This window comes from Periplaneta americana, chromosome 7 (assembly GCF_040183065.1).
Source record: "Periplaneta americana isolate PAMFEO1 chromosome 7, P.americana_PAMFEO1_priV1, whole genome shotgun sequence".
Taxonomy (NCBI): Eukaryota; Metazoa; Arthropoda; class Insecta; order Blattodea; family Blattidae; genus Periplaneta; species Periplaneta americana.
The window spans coordinates 90,440,123-90,462,357 of NC_091123.1; the positions used below are offsets into that span (position 1 = coordinate 90,440,123).

The 22,235-nt window shown below is 35.6% G+C and overlaps 1 protein-coding gene across 1 annotated transcript in view; it reads left to right on the plus strand.

Moving 5' to 3' along the window:
* Positions 1-5,309: 5,309 nt before the first annotated feature.
* Positions 5,310-22,235, plus strand: part of LOC138703278 (uncharacterized) — a 71,761-nt gene continuing 54,835 nt past the window's right edge. The window contains exon 1 of the mRNA XM_069831026.1: positions 5,310-5,440. The gene's annotated coding sequence lies outside the window, so the exon portion shown is untranslated. The remainder of the gene's footprint in view (positions 5,441-22,235) is intronic.

A 22,235-nucleotide genomic window follows, 5' to 3' on the forward strand; every position in this document is an offset into this window, starting at 1 on the left:
AGAAGTGGTCAGAGACAATTTCCCTAAAGTAGATTTGTTGATTTCATCAGTGAAAAAAGTATTTCTCAAAGCTCCCAGTAGAGTTAACGTGTTGAAAGAAATGTACCCTGAAATTCCATTGCCACCAAAGCCAATTTTAACTAGATGGGGTACATGGCTAGAAGCAGTTGAATATTATGCCGAACATATAGACTCTATTAACAATGTTCTCCTTGCATTGGACTCTGAAGATGCAGTCTCAATTGATACTGCGAAAACAGTTACCTGTGACATAAGTGTGAAGAATGACTTAGCTCACATTCAGCATACATTTTCATGCATCATAAAAACGCTCAAAAGTCTCCAAAATAGGCACCTTTCACTATCTGAAAGTTTTGAAATTATAAATAGTACTGTGGAACAACTGAATCGTGGTAGAGGTAAAGTTGCAGATGCAGTAAGAGCTAAGGTGGACACTGTACTTTCAAAAAACCCTGGATATGAAGAACTACAAAAGGTTGTTGCTGTGATGAGTGGTGAATCAACAGTGAAGATTAACTTGGACTTATCCCCAGCAGACATTGTGAAATTGAATTATGTACCAGTTACTTCTTGTGACGTCGAACGCTCTTTTAGTCAGTATAAATCTATCCTCAGAGACAATAGAAGAAGATTCACTTTTCAGCACTTGAAAGAAATGTTTGTAACCTATTGTTATGGTAACAGACAATAAAAATTGTGTTTTGTTGAAACTACATTGGAAGATAAGGTACGTCCATTATATTTTTTGTTTAGTTTGATTAAAATGTACCAATATTTAACGTACATAGTCATTTTTTTATAATTTTAAGTCCATATTTAATTCCATATTTTGGTAAAAATCCATATTTAATTCCATATTTTGGTAAAAATAACTACATATATATTTACATATTTCATATATTTTTAGTCCATATAAATCCGTTCCCTGCTCATTAATAACCGACCTGCTCACTTGAAAATCAAGCTTTCTATCCTCTATAGCAGCCATTTTGCTTCAACAATGAACAAATCTGTTTATATGCGCTCTTATGAGGCAGTGTTACCAATTAGGAAAACAATGTTGCCACAACTAACCTTTTTGACTTTCTTTTTCCATGTACCTCAGATGCATAGAACGTAAATTACATGTGTTCGAAATCGGAAAGGTATTTTGTAGGAGTCCTGTATACAGGGTGGAAGGTAAGGTAGTACATTCATTATTGTAGGATGTGACTCCTTGAAACATAAAGAACAAAAAAGAATCATACCATTTTGTTCGTTTTTGTGAGGTTTTTGAAGAAATAATACTTTTATGCCGACATTTCGATCGCGAATGTTACGAATGCTGTTTAAAATACGGTTTAATGTCTTGTATAACAACGAAGAGAACGTTTATTATGTTCACGTTGCAGCAGTAATTTCATTAGAAAATTCACAGATTTCGAATTAATCGATTGAAGAAATATTGGAAACATTGATTGTCGGATCACTTACAGAAGGTCTAAAAATCTGGCATCGCTGTCCGGACGGCAGACAGTTTGCCTAGTCGAAACTGATCAGCTGTTGTGATGTTTACATTGCATTAGTGTGCAGTTGGATGTACAGCGATACAGTTTAGCTTATTTCAAAACTACGAGATGCCAGAGTTCACAAATCGTGAGTGCTTAGACATGATCCAGACAGCGGAAGAAATTCGGAATAGTGAAGAACTACTGACCAGAGTTCGTCATAATTGGACTAGAAGATGTGAAAGCTGCACACACGCTGATGGTGGATATTTTGAACAGTACCTGTAAGATGTGAGTGGAATGTGGTTTACAGAGTTTATTTTCAGCTCTTTGACTTTATTTGCACAATAACCAATATGACGAGACTTTGACTGCAATATACAGAACGCCAGTAACAGTGAAAATACTTCAAAATACTGTCAGCATAAAATAGAAGTTAATGTGTTCAATTAAACTAAAAACTCACGGAAAGAAATCAACGCCTCGTGATCCCACTTTTCATCAGGATTGGTCATTTTCTCAAATAATGAGATAACTGGTCGCGATATTCCGAAACTGTTCCTACTAATCGTGAATTGAAGGTCCTGCGTGTGGCCGACGCTTTGGGCAAACTCTTCCTGACTTCCTCATATAGCGCATGACTTCTCTTAGTTGATTTTGAAAAGAAAAAAAACGGTTGTCAGTCCATTCAAAGTTAAGAAGAATACTCTTCAGTCTCTGATATTAGAAGCCGACTGTAACAATACTAAGTTCAGTTCAAAGACGTTATAAAGTATAATATTCAACATAGTTTCCTTTATTTGAAGAATCTCTGCTCTCGTTGTGCTTTCTCAAAAACAAACAACATCGATCAAATGTTTCATAATATCGCTGTTTCTCCTAAAAGTTCATTATGCTTTGAAATTCATAAGCAGACTGTTCTCAAAGTGTTCCGTGCATGGACGGCAATTTGCACTCAAATATTTTATATTTTATTTTAGCAAATTCTTTCGCCGAATATTTATAGACTAGCCCATTTTTGCATTTGAAATCATTACATCATGATTTAATTTAACAATTAAACGAAATAAAAAGATAAAAATCCGAAACTTCATACGTTAACACATGCCAAGCGTAAGCCAGTAGGCTCACACCAAACTGAACGTTTGCCATTTTGTTAATGGCAATGTGTAATTTTCTGGGTGGTCGTTTTTTTTTTATTATTTTGTTTTATTTGTTGTATACGACTATCTTGTATGTGTATGCATTGTTTAAATAAATAAAAAGCTATTGCACTATACGAAATGAAGTTTGATGTTGTTTCAAGTGGCGTAGAAGTGTCTGAATCTTTTCCTATTAATAAAGAGAATGACAGTTTTTATCCCACAACATTTAACAATAAATTGTTCAATCTTCACGTTCAATTTTAATGTTAATAAATAAAGTTATAGTTTGTTCTGTCAGAGTTTTTTTTACAAGTGACTGTATGTATATCAAGTTTTGTAGAGAATTTACTTACAACGCAGCTGTGTTGTAAGTATTAATTTACTTACTGCACTGTTTACTAGGTTATTTCACGACGCTTTATCAACAGCTTAGGTTATTTAGCGTCTGAATGAGATGAAGGTGATAATGACGGTGAAATGAGTCCGGGGTCCAGCACCGAAAGCTACCCAGCATTTGCTCATATTGGGTTGAGGGAAAACCCCGGAAAAAACCTCAACCAGGTAACTTGCCCCGACCGGGAATCGAACCCGGGCCACCTGGTTTCGCGATCAGACGTGCTAGCCGTTACTCCACAGGTGTGGACTACTGCACTGTTATTTCTAGCGTTTCCATAATAACCATTGAAAGTGTTGTATCTTCAACTTACATGGCATGCAACAATGATGGTAACTATACAAAAAGAGCGTGATTGTATAAAAAAAAATTTATGGATTTTTATCTTTGGAGAAAGCGAAACTATGCAATTCTAGGTTTAGTCCTTTGTTGTTGCTGGAATTTGAAGCCTGAACAATACGGTCCTTTGAAACCCTAATTCTTCTAATGAATGTTTCGCTACTGTTAATCACCATAGTTCACACCTGTGGAGTAACGGTTAGCGCGTCTGGCCGCGAAACCAAGTGTCCCGGGTTCGAATCCCGGTCGGGGCAAGTTACCTGGTTGAGGTTTTTCCGGGATTTTCCCTCAATCCAATATGAGCAAATGCTGGGTAACTATCGGTGCTAGATCCCGGACTCATTTCACCGGCATTATCATCTTCATTACATTCAGACGCTAAATAACCTGAGATGTTGCTACAATGTCGTAAAATAACCTATTTAAAAAAAAGATTAATCACCATAACGTATAAGCAGCTCAGTTTCCAGGTAGTCATTTGCCGCTTGGATACACTAGATGTATGCGCGCGCATGTCTGTCTATCAGAAAAAAGTATGAATACATTATACATAGTATACTATGCTACATGTATTAGTAGACTTCGTTGAATTGCCACACGCAGCATGCAATCAGGTTGCTGATGTACGGTAGTATAGAAGAGGAGAGCGACCTCCCGGTATCGTAGTAAGAGTTGTGACCGCTCCAAATAGATAGAGCAGCTACAGCTAATGTATACCTATGTAAGCACTTGTTTTTGCATTACTGTGGTTGGAGTAGTCAAAGCTTAACATTTGTTCAGTGCAGACAAGAATTCAATTAAACATACTACAGTGAGAGTGTTGCTGTTCCAAATAATTGCCCCTGGAATACCCTTACCCCAGCAGCCAGTCTTGACCCGTTGGAAAACGTGGTTGGATGCTGTTAATTATTATGCAAAATATTACGGCAAAATAATGGAAATAATTGATGCATTGGATAGCATAGACAGTTCCGCTGTTGCAGCTGTAAAATCTTTGCCTTCTGAACAGCTATTGGAAGATATTCTGTTCGTTGATTCTAATTTCAAAATCGTGTCCAAAAGCATCACCCTGTTAGAATCGTCCAAACTACAACTCTCAGAAGCCCTTAATATAGTGTATAAAGTATCACAAACCGTTATCCAAAATAACAATTCACTAATTTCGAAAAAAGTGAAATGTAAGTTGAGAAACGTTATTGCTAAAAATTCTGCCTATTCACAACTACGTATTATAAATGATGGCATGACAAGACGTCTGAAGTTGGTGTACTAAACAGTAGTGACTTTCCGTTCTTCAAATATGCACCTGTTACATCGTGTGATGTTGAACGTACATTTTCCGAATATGAAAACTGTTTGAGTGATCATCGGAGAAGGTTCACTTTGCAGTCGCTCAAAATGTACGTAACTCTTCACTCCAACTTCAAGGATGATGTGAGTATTTTACATTAAATTTTAAGAGTTAATATATCTCACTACAAAATAATTGTGTATTTACATGTTTAGACGTTTCCTATTTCAATGGTCATTCATTATATTTCTTGAATGCAGGATACATATTTTATTGTAACCGCAGTATACTGCTCAGTGTTTACTCACTCCATCCGTTGCACGTCCCCTTCTCATAAAGTCTATGCCCTATACCGCGTGCGTAGTAAACCTTACGATTCTCGTGGCAATTCCACGAAGTCTATGTATTACTGACTATCGAATGAATGAAGAAGTACACACAAAAATGTGCAGAAGTTAACTTTAACACTCGGTACAGAACTTTGTTTAACATGCATGTGCCATCTGGTTACGAGAAAAGTTACTACATCGGCTATTGTGATTGGTCGTCCATGGGTACTCGTATTTGTGCTGCGTTATGGTCATGCATCTCTCATGGAGCAAATGACAACTGATCGGCATGACCATGAATGCCTTTAATCAGACACTCAGCTGTTCGAAGTGTATACAAACGTATTAGAATGCATAGAAAAGTTCTGATTAATAACAAATTTCTTCAAGCCGAATTCATGATGAGTTAGAACAGTGAATTACTTTACGTTTCGGTAAGTACTTCTTGTTGTGGAAATTATATGGGAAAACAAGCTTATATATTACAATATTGTGGTTGAATGTAAACATCCATGTGACTACTGTGACTAGTTGCGCACTGCAGTAGAATTCCCATTGATGGGGATGGTAGTTATTGAGAAATTTAAAGCTTAGGCAAAACATGTATACATAAGTTTATCATGAATAATACAATATTGTAAGAAATGGAAAGAAAATTTTATATTTCAATTAGTGATATGCTTGCTGTTGTGGATAGACAGTGCCGGTAATTTTCAAATTTTGTATTAATGTAACTTACTATTCCAACAGTGAATAATTGGAATGTAATTATTTCATTAACACTATTTGTATAGTCTACTTGCAATACAGAAGTATGATCATACAATTAATTTACATTGCTTCTTTAATATTCATGGAGATGATACATTGGTATTGGTTCCTATGGTTTGGCATTTTTACTTCCACTGTAAATATATGTTATGATAGTTATAAACTAAGGTAACCTTTTTTCCAAATTCAAAACCAAGACATTTAAAATAAAAAACAAGTGTAGCAGTAAAGCAACATGGTTTTAATGAAAAGCTGTCGCTCTACAATTTTCATTCTTAATTTTGCTTTTCATAGGCTATCTTATATTTTTTTGGAAGAGTGGATTGATTTTAATAATAAGCTTACTTCGTTTTCCAGAATCTTCTTATAAAATTCCATACAAGATTGGTTCAAATTATATTTAGTAATTAAGTTAGTATACATTTCAAAGTTTGGAATTGAGTTTTATCACAAGACCACATATTATTCATCAAAGAAAACATACGTTCGCCCAGTGCTTTGGTTCCTGTTAAACAGAGACAATATTCTACCAATTTGCCAATATGTTTGTGAGAAACGTCATTTTTTTCTGAAAGCTTTGAATATTTCAATCCAGCTCTTCGATATTGGTACAGAATTTTGTCTCCAGTGAGTAATTTTTTCCCTTTATTGTATAGTGTAGGACAAAGCAGGTTTCTTCAAACAGCTAATCTTCTACTAATTTGATTTCAGAAAAATGCTGAAGAATGTAATCACTGCAAAATTGAATGTTTTCATTGATGGATTTAATATTTAAGAAAGCCTAATTGAATTTTTCGGTATGCTTAATAGATCCTTCCCATTCCTCTAGATATTGAATACATATGTCATAAAATTCTACCGCTTGTTCTTTTAAATAGGATAATTTTTTTATGCTTTACTCCTAACTAGACTGTACTGGTTACATCTGACGACTAACCAGGACAATGTCCGAAAAACCTGTACTTACCACAGTCTAGTATATATAGTCACTAAGCTCAATATGTAGGGAATATGCATCCATAAATAGTTGCCAACTACTAGGATCACTATACTATCGCCTCATTACAGACAATGCCAAATAGTACCTGCACAGTTTATTGTTCCTAGTACCCTCATAAACTCAAGCTTCGTGACTATATATACTAGACTGTACTGTACTGTACTGTACTGTACTGTACTGTACTGTACTGTACTGTACTTGTAAAATTAGTATGTATGGTCACCTTAGTTATAATGCAGTAGGTAGACCTATTACAAGTCTTAATACTGAGAATGCTTTTTTCTGACAGAACATGTCAGAATGTCGTTTCAGCACCTTTTTGTTGTGTTTTCATTATAGAACCGAAAAATGTGTTAATAATTATTTTTCTTGAACTCCCCTTAAGCCTTGAAAGTCTTAAAGTTGAACGAAAAGGAAGTTAAAAATGAAAAAATTCCTGTGCACTCGACAGTAATCATTTCCCTGTTCACTATAATATATTCCACACTGAGTTCCACCACCTTTTTCTCCAGAAGAAAGCATTATACATACTTATAGGAACAATTCTGCATTGCTTGGGAAAAGTGGCATAAGTCAGTTTCCACAAACATTTTTTTATTAATTTATTGACAACTTATGGAACATCTGCTCGTTTGGGAGAAGAGACATAAGTATTTCTCCCATTACAATAATTCATACAGAAGAAAATCAAATCGACATAAACCAGTGTGAAGACAGTTTTTTTCCTTTTCCTGTAAAATTAACATTTTTGATTTGTGCCACTTTTCCCGAGCACTACAGAATTATTATTACGCTATTACTGTACTTTCTCATACGAAATAATGGGGGAAAATATTTTGAACTAGCTACATCCTACTTCTCAGAAACGAGAATTCATCTTCACTTTGCATTGTTATGTAGTTGGTGTTTAGTCAACTGTTCAAAGACAGGTTGGAACCTCATAAGTGACACTAGTAAGATATCACTCATGAGACAACTAAGCCAGGAGATAATGGGGTAGGGTCACCGGTTCCTTTCCACTTCCATTGCATACATCACAGACTAGTGACATACAGGGTGTGAGGAGCGATAGATCTCACAATGGGGATCATTTTTTGGTAAACAACCCATGTTCTCTGATACATTGTTTAGGAACTAAGCGACATCGAAAGAAAAGACAGGTTTCCCAGTGGCATTTACAATTATGAAATGAATTATTAATTTATTTTTTCAAGTACCTTTGCGGACAAATTACAGAATGTGTTCAAAGTATCTACCCAGAACCTGATTACACTCATTACACCATCATAGCAGTGATTATCAGACTCTTCCAGACATTTAAGATCTGTGCCAAATTTGATCAAAGAGCGAATCACACAATCGGTTCCTCTTTTGTGTCAACTGGAGTGCCATACACGAAACTGTTCACATGTTCCAAAAAAAAAGAAAAAAACCTAAGGTCGTTAAATTGGACGCAACAGGTCCTGCTCTCCCTATCCATTCCTCCCCATAGGTGTTGTTCAGATGTGCTCGTAAACCAGGCTGAATTATAGTGGAGTGTCATCATGCTGGAACCACATGCCCCTGCCTGTTGTGAGAGGCACATCCTCTTTGTACAGCGGAAGTGGAAGTTGCTCTCCATTCAAACAGGGTGGCAAGTTGACAGGTCCCAGCAGATGATTGCCAACAATTCCAGCCCAGATGTTTACGACAAACCTTTGCTGTTGACAGACCTGAAATGTTTGAAAGATGCTGAAAATCATTGCTAAGACAGTGTAATGAATGTGATCAGATTCAGTGTAGATACTTTATACACCTTCTGTAACTTGTCTGCAAGAGTACTTGAAGAAAGGAATTATTAATTAATTTCATAATTATTGTAAATGTCACTCAAATCTGTCTTTACTTCGATGTTGCATAGTTCCCGCTTCAACGAAAATGTGTTGTTTCACCAAAAATTATGCTCATTACAAAATCTACCACTCCTCAGAGTTTGTGATAAAGGTTCTGACTTGCCCTGTATATCGCTAATCAGACTTAAGATGTATACAAACAATAAATTGCTCTTTCTCTGACACATACCACCAAGTGAGATTCATTGCCTGATAATACATGTATGTAGCGATAAGAACCTCAACCAGAGATCAGAGGTATGTTATGAAGTACAGTAGAGGAGGCAAGACCTGTCTTGTGATCTTATCATGTGCCGTGGCTATATCACCAATGGGTATGGAGGGGGAAGATAGGTTTTAATCTGAAATGAACTTCTGTGTCGGTAGATTCGTATATTAACCATCCTGAAATAAAGTCTCTTTCTGATAGCTCATTCTTTCCCTTTTTGCACAGCTCACATGCCCCTCACCTAGACTATATACTGTGTGTAATTACAGTAAAACTCGTATATAATGGAACATTGTGGTTCCATAGAACATTTTCCATCTTGACAGATTTCCTTCTTATAAAGGGTTGCTTAACCTCTTCCCTTACTATATAGGCTATTTTACCAATTTTGTGAAGAAAAAAAAATCACATTTTTTTTAATTTTTGTATAGAAGTCATTTAATATTACAGAATCATTGCACATCACTAATTTTCTTACATAGGTACCTAAAAAAAATCACTATAAAATAGACATACATTTATACCTGAATTATTATCCCGAGTTATCTCATGCACCTTGATTCCAGCTCTGGTAGTTGTTTCACTTTGATTTGCTCCTGAACTATTTACCAACTTATGTTTTTTTTTATGGATTAATTTATGGGATACAATACCAGTGTTGCTATCAAAGCGTTAAATGAATGTTACCTGTCATGTGATAGACTCGAAAGCAGGGTAATACGCACAGTGGCATATTGCATTCCAGACAGTAATATCTGCTCTCACGTCAGATTTGTTTGTTTTTTTGCGTCTCTCGCAATACTACACATGAAACACTGGTTGGGTTGTTCTTCTTCAGAGTTCGTAGAATAACTTCTTGAAAATACCCATAAGCCGAAGTGGGTTGGGGGATTTTCCTAGCTATCCTGCCTTGAGTGATAGGACTTTTGGCGTGTTTTTTTTTTTTCGAACATCTTACGAATTACCACCATTTGATAGTCCAAGGGTGCCTTCCTGCCTCTAGATATCGTATACAAAACGTAGAAATTTCACAGGACCAACTTGAGAAGAAGAAGAAAGAAGATCTTCTTATAATATTGCTTTCAACTCTTTCGTGGGACTGGATAAACTGTCAAGTCCTAGTCTAACCTGTCGACTCCTCCCGTTGTGTTGTTATAGTCGACTATCATTTTCGGCTTCAAATCATCCTTGATGATGACTATCTCAGCGCTGTGTACTGTGCTGAGAAGCACCACATCTTTTTATCCTTCCATCTGAAGACAATGTTCCTGCTCCTCTGGAAGGCCTCAGTTTCTCCCTTCCTCAGCTTTCTTGTCTTCAACCCTGGTAACATATCTTTCCTGCTCATTCTCACAGTCCCATAAGTGTCTGTAGTGTGTGAAATGCATGTTGGATAACTGGAGTAACGTTTAAAATTGTCAGTTGTGAGACCATAGTCCCGGCCATGTAAAGGCTTTATGAATGTCATGACTACTTGACTAGACATTGGAATGTCCTTGTAGTCGTTATCAAGAACGATTCCTTTTCCAGTGTAAATTATACTGGACTCAACGTACCCATTCTTAGATTCACAGATCATACTGTATACTATGTCTTTATCCTAAATCTGGCTTATTTTAGTGATAATTGTACCCACTCTAGTCACCCCTTGTAAAACAACAGGCTCTCTTCGATGGTGACATCTCTATCAGGGATGTATAACTTTTTTAATTTGTCTTCAAGATTTCGAAAAATAGGCCAGATTTTATTCAATTTTAGTTTTGGATAGATTTCTGGATTGTAGTCCTCATTGTTGGCGAAGTGCAGGAATTTTTTCAATTCGACAAATCTCCTATATGAGAGTGTATTTGGAAAGAATGGTGTAGCAGTCATTTGATATTTGTACCAGTACATCTGTTCTTCAGGTTTGTGAATAATGTTCTGCAATATCACTATGCCCAAAAGTACATGTATTTCAAAGACTGTAGTCCGCCGCCGCAAATTATTATCAGCATTCTGTAAACACTTATTAGACTTATTAGCACGCCGAATCATCTCCTCGAATATAATGTTGATAGGTCATTATCAAAAAATAATTTAAAAAATTGAGAATTATCGTTATTAGGAACAATGTTAAAATTCAGGGAAGAAGCAGCTGTGAAGGGAACATCGGAAGTGCAGAAGAAATGGTGCCAAATGTTTTCTCTTCGAACCACTGTCGAACAGATGCGACATCAACTGATCTGAATCCGTATGTTGGTCTATAACTTCGTCTTCTGATAATGATGTGTCACTGCCTAATCTTCTACAGGAATATATTCCTGATCAAAACTTTCGGAATGACTAACATGATCCATCTTTACACAAAACAGCACAACTAAACATTAAACACAAACAGAAACCGCCAAAACTAACTAGCATCTACTCACTACTTTGTGTGAATGCTATATGAGCATAGAATTCCACTCACAAGAAAAAAGTAAAAGAACACTCCACCAGATGAAGTAATGTCACTAACTTCTGTAGCCATCTAGTGAGGAAAAGGTTAATGATGTGATGGAAACGTATAAATTCGGGATAATAATCCTTAGCAGCGAAAATGGGTCTCACACGAGTTAACTTGGGTTAATAACTTTTGACAGCAGTTAGCAACCTGAGTTAACTCGGGTTAATCTGGGAAGAAATATGCAAAGAAAAATTAAGCCACACATAAACATGAATTTTTACAGCTAATACTTATTCAGAAGACAGAACTCATCTCTTCCTGGATTTTTAACGTAATTTATTCTACTTTCTTAGTAAATTTTATTCAAAATGAAACTAATAGTCTGCACACTTAAAATCAGCACCTATCTACACTTCACTACACCGTTTAAATAAAATTATACTGTTGTACTGAGTAAATAGGAAAAATATGTATTTTCGCAATGCCTTCCGTGTATTTGTGCCATTAACTTAAAAATAAATTTCCATTTTATTCAGACAACAACCAACCAATGCTTTTTTAAAACCATTCTGTTTCCACGTTATGTATGAAATAGTTCCATTCTGAGATTTTCTTTCTGTATTGACAGGTTTCCTTGTTATAAAGGTTCCATCACAGACAGATTTTAATGTATATTTACATAAGATAGGCCTAATTGTTAAACATGTACGTGTTTAAAAAAAGAAACACGTAATTACCTAATATTTTCAGAGCTACTGGTATGTACACATTTCCTTTCTATAGGCAAGATGTAAGGAAGTAACCATGAATATTCGCAGTGAATTAAATACTCTAAGCTAAATGTCAAACTCTGCAATAACAGACAAACGAACATGTAGCCTAGCATCACAATGTCTTGGCCTGTTTCCTTCAAAATAGCTATTATTGTGTGAATAGTGAAAAATTCATCCCAGTTTGCAAAATATTTTATTTCAAGACATTTATTGAACGTGCTGCCATTAGCTCCTGTTTGGACACCAGGTCAATCCACTGACTGTGTGAGTCTGGAAATTAGAGTAAACACATAGGGTGTAATCTCGACACATATACATGTCCATTTGAAGGGTTCAGAGCCATAGTGGGCCAAGCGCCATTTATTAAAAACTGAGAAAGCAAGGGTTAAGTGAATACCACAGTTTAATGAAAATTGACATATCATTTAGTTTGAATGTGTATACTTTATATTACTTGCTATATGTTTCCATTGAATTATGGTGATAACTTCATTTTAACTCTTGTTTTCTACAGTTTTAGTAAATGGCGCTTGGCCCACTATGGTTCTGAACCCTTTATTTGTACATACACATTCTTGATAGCTTAGCAAAAAATTGTTGTTCTTACAGCGAAGTTCTTTATTTGAAACTGATGCTTTCTCACTCCGAATATTGCTTTTTGGTTCCCCCATCATATGGGGCTTGCTTTTAGCAACCTTGTCTTAGGTTTTTCCACAAGCAACTTGTAACCGCGCCCAATGACACCATCTCCCCTCACTATGGGCATGAGTGTGCTGAAGTTATGTACTGTACTATAAAATTAGTTGTGCCATATGGCCTCTCTCAGCAATATCTTGGCATCGAGAGCAGTTACAGATTTATGCATCCACTCGTTTGATTTATAATAGGCCTAGCAAGTTCTGCAATATGAAAGTGATAATAGACTTTGAGTGAACCATAGTAAAAAATTTATTGTGAGGTGAGGCTAATTTCGGAATGTCACTTGATATTAAGAAAAAATGTATTGCATGTCCTTCATTAATTACTTCTTATCATAGACCCATACTCTCCATTTGTAAACTGAAACAGAAATAAAACATATTCAAACCAATGCAACTGTAGTTTCATTCAAACTGGATATGTATTCTACATGCCAGTGGTACAGTGCAGATTTTTTTCTATACAGGGTGATTGAGTGACTATGTTATAAAAATTTAGAGGTTGTAGAGGTTATCAATATGAACAACTTTCATATAGGAATATATTATGATGTACCGAAGTACATATGATATTTCAGTGCAGAATTTCTGCGTCATCATATGATGGAAGAGTGGAACAGAGAAAAATTCTCTCCGGCACTGGGATTTGAACCCGTGTTTTCAGCTCTATGTGCTGACGCTCTATCCACTAAGCCACACCGGATTCCCATCCCGATGTTGGATCGAATCCTCTCAGTTTAAGTTCCACCTCTTGGGTTCCCTCTAGTGGCCTACCTCATGCACTGCGTCATAGATGTATGACAGTAGTACAGTGTCCACATAGGCTATGTGCAGAGGTGCACTCGTTATGAGTGACTAAGTGGCCGGAATCCGATGGAATAAGCACCGTCTTAAATCACAAAGTGATTATTTTTCACATATCATATATTATGACGATGTACTGAGAGGATTCGATCTGACATTGGGATGGGAATCCGGTGTGGTTTAGTGGATAGAGCATCAGCACATAGAGCTGAAAACCCGGGTTCAAATCCCGGTGCCGGAGAGAATTTTTCTCTGTTCCACTCTTTCCTCTTCATATAGGAATCCGTGTTCGGAAACATTTCGTTTGGTAGTTGCAAGCCTACATAGGTTAGTCAGTGTAATCAGCTAGAATCGAACTCAAGACCATCCTTTTGAAGTTTGGTTGCAGACGACCTATTCCTGCAAAGTTGGTGATTTCTCATAAACATGGTATAAGCTAATTGACATCGTAAATTACATATATTATTTCAATGTACCGAAGCACATATGATATTTCCATGCAGATATTCTGCGTCATCATACGATGAAAGAGTAATGGAACGGAGAAAAATTCTCTCCGGCGCCGGGATTTGAACCCGGGTTTTCAGCTCTACGTGCTGATGCTTTATCTACTAAGCCACACCGGATACAACCCCGACGCCGAACAGAATCGTCTCTGATTGAGTTCCAACTCTTGGGTTCCCTCTATTGGCCGCCCTTTGCACTACGTCATAGATGTCTATGAACATAGGACCGAAGTCCACACATGTGCTCAAGTGCACTCGTTATGAGTGACTAGTTGGCCGGGATCCGACGGAATAAGCGCCGTCTTAAATCACTTCGTGATTTACGCATATCATATATTATTTCAATGTACCGAAGCACATATGATATTTCCATGCAGATATTCTGCGTCATCATACGATGAAAGAGTAATGGAACGGAGAGAATTTTTCTCCGTTCCATTACTCTTTCATCGTATCGTAAATTACATTTTGACTGATTAAACCTCGAACTTTCCTTGCAACTTGTAACTTGCTGATATGCATTTCATTTATGGAAGAGCAAAAGGAAATGGAAGGAAAGCTGCAAAATATCATTTACGATTCCAACTAGCTTATACAATGTTTGAGAATCACCAATGTTTGCAACCAAACTTCAAAAGATTGGCCTTGAATTCGATTCTAGCTGGTTACATAGACTAACATATCTAGGGTTGTAACTACCAAATGAAATGTTTCCGGACATGGGTTTCTATATGAAAATTGTTCATATTGATGACCTCTATCACCCTAAAATTTTGTAATATAGTCACTGAATGACCCTGTATATTCGAATAAATGTGTTTATAATGATAAATTATATTATCTATAGTTTTTACATTTATCTTTCTTTCTTTCCTTGTGTCACACAACTGATGTACACGCACACACTGTGTAACACAGTTTACAAGAAATCAGAGATTCTCCTTATAATGTGTATACCAAATTTCGTTTAATTAGGTTTAAGAATGTGTGAATTATTAACAGTTTTCTAAATTTAAATTATTCTAAAAAATATTGCTATATTTCTACAAATTTTAATCTATTTCCTTGAAATTCCATTTTTATAACTTTCATACACCCCAAAACAAAACTTACTATCCAGTGTTTTGGTTTCTTTTACTATGGGGCGGGAGGAGAGGGGGGCGCGCGCGCGCATGCGTGCGCGTCCAAAAAATTAGCAAGTCCCTCAGAAGAAAAGTAGTACCGGTATTAAAAAAAATGTGAGGCTTAAAGAAACCTCTATATTAAAGAAGTTTAACAAAAAAAAAAAATTCATGTACTAAGCTTATGTCGTTTATCAATTTTGAAGGCATGTTGGGTCCAATAAGTATAGTATCAATCAAATAGTGTAGGTTTATTACAGTCAAATTACTTATCAATAGTACACACGTTGAACCTTTATGTTATTACATGAAATGGTATTTAAAAGTTTTTGACAAACGTTTTCGCCATAACCATGGCATCTTCAGGTCGTATTAAAGGAGAACATAGTAACACATAATGAACACTTAAAATATTCAGGTTAACACAATCGTTAAAAAGTTAAAAAACTGGTGTGGTAGGAGTCTGAACATATGCCATTAAAAATACATGTAGCATGAAGTTAACACCATGAAAAACATGGAATAGGCAAATAACACTGTACTAATTGATAAGTGTACAAAAAGTAGAATAAAGGCATAACAATCTTCAAATACAGGCAGGTGTAGTTCCCAAATGATGAAAACATGCTACAGTATGTAGGTCGCTTGTGCTGCTGTTTTATGGGCTTATGAAATTAAAGCTCTGTAAAATATAATGGGGTAATGTAAGAAAATTTATTAAATAGAGAATTAAGAAGAGGATATAAATTTTGAAGTCATGGGTAACGATACTTACAAAATGGTTGAGGAGAGGTTGATCTGAGTCCATTGATGCAGCAACACGACTGAGCTTTACAGTGAGATGTAGCAAATAAAGAAAACTATGTACCTGGCAAACCTAGTGGATAAACCGGAATTATTTCTGTGCAATTTTGAAAAGCGGGTTATTTAAATTAGGATATTGTTCATTGAGTAAATGGGTATTATTATTATTAGAGTGGGTGGCTATGTAATACTCCTCTGCGGCATTCATGTACTTATTATTATTAACTGTCTTTAAAACTTGGAGGGTGTCATCTATACCTGTAAGTTCATGGTTGTGACTGATTAGGTGTGTCACAAACTTGGACTTATTTCTATTATGTTTGAAATCGGCAACATGTTCCCTATAGCGTGTGCGGAAATTTCTCTTAGTTTGTCCTACGTATTTACTAGGGCAGTTTTTGCAATGCAATAAATAAATTCCACTATTAGAAAATTTATTATGATTTTGTAAGTTATTTGGAATGATGTTATTGAGTTTATTATTCGTCCTAAAGGCCACGTTGATTTTTTCTTTTTTGAAAAAATTACCTAATTTATAAGAAACGTTGCCAAAAAATGTTATAGGTTTCCAGTTGGTAATCTTATCCTTTTTCACAGACCTTAATGAAGTAGTGTTTGTTTTAGTTTCTGATTTAAGTTTATTCTTACGTTTACGTATCAGATCAGTTATAATTCTTGTATTAAAGCCGTTAATATCCGTTAAATGTAAGATATACTTGTATTCTGTTTGATAGTTCTTTTTATTTAACGGAATATTAAGTAAACGGTCAATTAAGAAACGGAAATTGCTGATTTTATGTGTGTAAGGATGATTAGAGTCAAACTGGATAGAATGACTAGTAGTGGTAGGTTTTCTGAAAATGTTGTAACATAATTTTGAACCTTTTAGGGCAATATTTAAATCCAAAAAGTTTATAGATCTATTATGCTCGATCTCAGGTGAATTTAAGATTAGGGTGTAAGTTATTAAAACTATTAAGGATTTTATCATGTATTGTGTTATTATTGTTATAGAGTATAAGGTTATCATCGACGTAATGGGCATAAAACTGTATGTTAAACTGTGTGATCAAACCAGGAACATGTTTTCTTTCCATATTTTGCAAGAAAACTTCCGATAAGAGGCCGGAAAGTGAATCGCCCATCGCTAGGCCTTTTGTTTGCTGGTATATTTTCAGTGGCGTGCGGTGACATTCATTGATACCCCAGCAAAAAAAAAAAAAAATTGTTTAACATAATAGTGAATAAGTGCAATATTAATCATCTTAAATATATTAATATAAATATTTAAAATACTTACATAATGCAGGTATGTTATGGGATAACCGTACGCCAGGAATGAAAGTGCTGTTTTGTTACTTAATGGTGAACTCCATTCTCCTGTCCTGCACAGCAAAGAAACCTACAGTCCTTTCGAAGAATGTGTCCTTTTGCCTGATTTCTTCAAGAAGATCTGCTTCAATTGACAGTAACGCCTGATTTGATAGTCTTTTTTCGCCAGTCCTGTTTCTTGAATATGTTTTAATTCGTTTTAATGCTGAGAAAGACCTCTCGACTGAAGCTGTAGATACTGATATTGTACATATTAGTGAAATTAACTTTGAAAGCTGTGGAAAACATGTCGAAATGGATTTGTCTGACATTATTTGTAATAACTCAAATGAGTTTTTTTCTTTAAAATCATCAGCAGCATAGAACACAGTTAGCTCATTTCGCAACCTGACTTCCTCAAAATGGTTACCATAGGCGCTAAGTAAGTTAGAGAATTCAATCTGTGGGAACTGCTTTTGATAAATGTCATATTTTCCATTCTCACTTGATATTAGTCCTAAAAAGCCTAAGCTACCATAGTCTTGGAATCGACTTTCTAGATGGCTGTCAACATTGTCAAATATTTCATAATATATTTGTTTGTAATTCACATTTCTTTTGCACGGTTCTCTGACTTCATCTGCTGTTTCTGCAAAAACAGTTTCAAATTCATTTCTCATGGCTGATATTTTTCTGCGAGTTTCATCTACTTTCTTCCAACAGAAGGCAATGTCAAAAGATTTGCTTTGAAGAATGCTATATAGAACACTAGTAAATGCAAATATTTTGTCAAAAGTTCTCAGCAGAAAACAGAAAGTGAAGTCTCTCAAATTTAGAAGGTAACCCTTTACAGGTGCCAAAATATCTTTCTCAATTTCACTTGAATTGTTTAGCATTGCATCAAACACCTTATATAAGTCATTTCTATGGACATAGACTGTATTTACCAATCTCTTTGTATAATTCCATCGAGTTGGTGCAACACTAGGTAGCCTCCTCTGTAGAAACGCATCTAGGAACTTGGTTCTCTTGGGTGACCGGGAGGAGAAGGCAGCAATGCCACTCAGAGTACTAAAAAAATTTTGCATTCTTTTATGTTATTGACTGTGTTTGATAGTACCAAATTTAGACAGTGCGCATAACAATGTACAAATAACGCCTGTGAATGTGTCTGTTTAATAAGTGCTTGTACCCCGTTTATACGACCTGCCATTGAGGCCACTCCATCATAAGACTGTGCGATTAGTTTATCATTGCTGTCAAATTCCGTCAAGTATTGTCTTATTAGCTCAGCAATCTCTGGAGCTGTGCGATTTTCACTTACATCTTGAAAGCCAATAAACCTTTCTTTTGTTTGGCCATTATGTACGTATCGAAGTACAATGGAAAATTGTGCAGTATTAGAGACATCTGTTGTTTCGTCAACTAAAACTACAACATAATTGGCTAATTTTATTTCTAATTTTATTTCTTCTAATAAAGATTTGGCTACTGCTTCTATTAGATCATTTTGTATTCTATTAGACACGTCTTTGAATACTGTAGAGGTTTCTAAGTGTGCTTTCAAGAGGGGATCGTATTCTGCAGTATATTTCAGAAGTTCAACATATACTGTTTTCGCTGTAAGAAAAATCCTAATGTAAACACAAGCACGTTGCTGTCATACCCGTGATTGGCTCCCAGTCGAAATACTCACATGACGCAGGAAAATACAGTTCGTATTTGGAAACCACAATAAAACATTGAATTCTAGTTGTTAAATACGATGAAATATATAACTTCACTCATATGTAAAATGCTATGTAAAAGAAAAGCTACTTATATATTTTGTTATGTACTATGAACGCGGATGAATACCAACAGTAATACCGAGGTAATCTGTTCTTGTAACAAGCTGGCATCACTTGAGCTCGTAGTTTTTCACGTAAGCACGTGGTACTGAAGTATGGCTTTTGCATCCTCAACTGTCCATTGTGAAGACATAAGACTTAAAAATAATTTAATTACAGTAATTATAAAGTAAATGTTTCCTAAGCAAACGAATGCACAGTAGTGAGGTTAGGCCTACTTGACGAGTAACGGGAAATGTTTAACATGAAACAGAATGTACAACAGTAGATGGGAACACGTACTGAGAATATATGGCGCCAAACAGCGGCCAATGAAGCCTCACTTCAGTCACGTGCTATTGTTTATATTAGGATTTTTCTTGCAGCGAAAAGATTATAGTTACCCCTATTAATGGAAGTACTGGATTCATCATGGCCTCTGAATGCAAGTTCTTGCTTGCTTAGAAAACACACAGCATGAATAAATCTCTTAAGGAGTTCCCTGTTTTGCTCAACTTTCTTATTATGAAAAGTTATTTCATTTTTAAGCTGGTCATTTAGTTGCATGTCAACCCGAACTCTTCCAAAAGAGGCAATTAAATAGGATGCTTTAATGTGCCCAACAGATTGCTCATGAGAAACTGCTGCTTTTGTGAAGCTCCCTAAGTTAATGTAACCTGATTTTGTCCAGCTGGTATTTCTATCTTGGCCAAATAACAGACAATTCCAACAAAATAGAGAGTTATATTTTCTGCTTCCAGCTAGCCATAAATATTTCTCATAAGAAGAAACTGTAAAATGTCTGGTACAATTTTTAGATTTATGTACCAAATCTGGCAACTCAGGGGTTGGCCTACCTTCCTGTATAATGCTCTTCTTTTCTTGAAAAGGCCTCGTTGAAAACGGTCGCTCATGTAGCTTCTCAATTATGCACACCAATATACTCATTTTTCATATAAATTACAAATGTTCTTAATAAAATTAATATAACAACTATAATATTTCAATGACAATGCCACAAAGCGAATTGCATTAACTACCTTTAACTACTTCGCGACATGTGTAAATTCTAAGCGTAAACACAAATTCAAATTGTAGTTGGCCACGCTTACCAAGTTAACAAACTGAATGCAATAAAAGTCAGTCCAGAAATAACTACATTATAAAACACATTAAATAAATTAACTATGTAGGCCTACTGTTTATTAACAAGTTTACATTCCAGCTAAAAGGTAACTTCCAACTTGATACGAGTAAAATATGTTCAATAATATTATCATCAATATTTTTAAAACCTTCCGCCAATTCACCATTTATACCTCTATGGCTCCACGCGCTAAGAACAGTGAGCTCTCACTGGATAAGAATTCTGACGTCACCTACCGCCAGCTTGCAGGATTTCTTACATTATACACGACTAACCCCCTCTCACTCTCTTACCCACAAAGCACACCCGAAATATAGAGAGCGCATGTGCTAACTCAGCAAAATTCAGTATTGCTGGGTCTGGCGAGCTCTCATCTGACAGCACATCATAGTGGATTCGCGCGTGGGAAATTCAAACTAGATTTATGCAACAATGAATATAGTATAGTAAAACAACGGTGTATAGAAATTACTTACCCCAGCAGTGCTGGGGTTGACTGCACGCCACTGTATATTTTATTATGGAAAGAAAAATAATTCTGCTTTAGCGTGATGGAAAGTAGATTCACAATTTGTTCTATGATATCAGCAAAATTCACTTATCTTAATTTTTCTTTTATGATATCTATAGTTTCCTTAACAGGGATGTTAGAGTAAAAGTTTTCAATATCCAGTGGTATCATTTTGGTATGCTTATTTAGCTTAGTTGATTTCAGGGCATTAATAAGGTGTAGCGAATTATTCAAAGTATATTTATGTTCAAGCTGTAAAGCTTTTTTCAAAAAGGTGTGCAAAAATTTGTTAATTTTATGATTAGGGGCCTTGATACTATTCACCACCGGTCTCATCGAAAGCTCGCTTTTATGTGTTTTAGGGAGAATTTTCAGAACTGGTATGCTGGGGTTTTGTACTATGTATTTGTATACAGTGTTATGTGGAATAATTGCCGTAGCTGATTTAATTACTTGTTTTACTTGCTTCTGGAAAGACTCAGTAGGATCGCTTTTTAGTTCCGTGATGTCATTTTTATTAATGAAGTCTATAGTTTTATTAATATAATCATCATTAGTCATTAAGACAATGGCATTATTTTTATCAGCTTTAACATGGGTGATATTATTTTCTTTTAACTTTTTTCCCAATTTTTTAATTTGTTTGTGATCAGATTTTGCTTGTCGAATTTGTGTTTTCATCAATTGGTTATTAGTGTAATTTTCAATGATCTTAGCCGATTGATATCTCAGGTAATCCTTATTTTGATGTGTGCTGCTCTGGATTACGGATTCAGTTTCTATGATGAGATCATCAGTGATCTTCTTAACATCATGCATGGCGTAATTGTACTTATAACCCTTATTCAAAATTTGGATTTCTTCTGGGGTAAGTTCAAGGTTTGTGAGATTAACTATGTTATTGTGTTGCTCGTTATTTGTTGTCTGGTCGGTTGTTGGCTTTTGAGTATGAACTAATCCACTTAATTTCTTATTCAAAGTAGCGTAATTTCTTTCTAATAAGGCATTAACTCTCTCAGTACAAGTTGTATAGGCAATGTCAGCAAGGCGACCTAAACTTTTATTAAGTTGTAGGTGAAGATTGTACAATTTACTATTTAAGTGATCTTTCTTAACATACTGGAATTTGATCTCATTTTTTACCCAATCTATCTATGACCTGAAGATGCCATGGTTATGGCGAAAACGTTTGTCAAAAACTTTTAAATACCATTTCATGTAATAACATAAAGGTTCAACATGTGTACTATTGATAAGTAATTTGACTGTAATAAACCTACACTATTTGATTATGTCGTTTATGTTCATATTTCTAAATACAACATAAATGCAGAGAGTTGATATGCAGACTGGTCCCACACCAGCCTCCACCTAACAAAATCTGTTGGTTGTCAGAGAGTGGTTGTATGCCAGCATGTGGACAGGTCTG